This window comes from Simochromis diagramma, unplaced genomic scaffold, assembly GCF_900408965.1.
Source record: "Simochromis diagramma unplaced genomic scaffold, fSimDia1.1 OVJJ01000685.1, whole genome shotgun sequence".
Taxonomy (NCBI): domain Eukaryota; kingdom Metazoa; phylum Chordata; class Actinopteri; order Cichliformes; family Cichlidae; genus Simochromis; species Simochromis diagramma.
The window spans coordinates 16,209,308-16,209,883 of record NW_024387477.1 but is presented as its reverse complement, the minus strand read 5'-3'; positions in this window follow the sequence as shown (position 1 = coordinate 16,209,883).

The window sequence follows — 576 nt, the reverse complement described above, 5'->3', positions numbered from 1 at the left end:
TTTTGTGCCCCACCTCAATCTCGTCCTCTTGGAAATCTTATGTAGACAAACGGTGACTGCGCGGCAGGTTTTTGGGCCTTACTCTTCGGGTGCATGTGAAATCGTCACTGGGTGATGTTCACGCCAAAGTTAGTCTGCTTCACCTCAGTGCAACATTCTGTTTCCCTCCAAGTATAAAATCCTCCTTCGATCTGCTGCCTCCATTTGGTTGTTGTGTCTTATCTCAGTCTGAAGCCATTCAAAGCTATGGCCATGCTCAGAGTGTCTTCTTACCGCAAGCTGTTTGAGGACGACAGCTGGAGACGAAACGGAGGGTTGAGCGTGCGGTGTGCGGGGCAATACCGGGCCTCTGTCAGGTCAGTGTGGGTTTTGCTTACCACTTTTAAGATATTAAGGTGTACAAACATGTCCACCAGTTTGTCTGTGAGGAGTATGGCATTTTAACCTGAAAAATGTTATAGATGAAAGACATGAATGAGGGTTCATTTAAAAGGGTAACATCTGAAATTTTCCCCCTTATGATTAAAACATAGTGTACTGCTTTACATGTCAAAGGTTTCCCGGTGGATGCTGAAG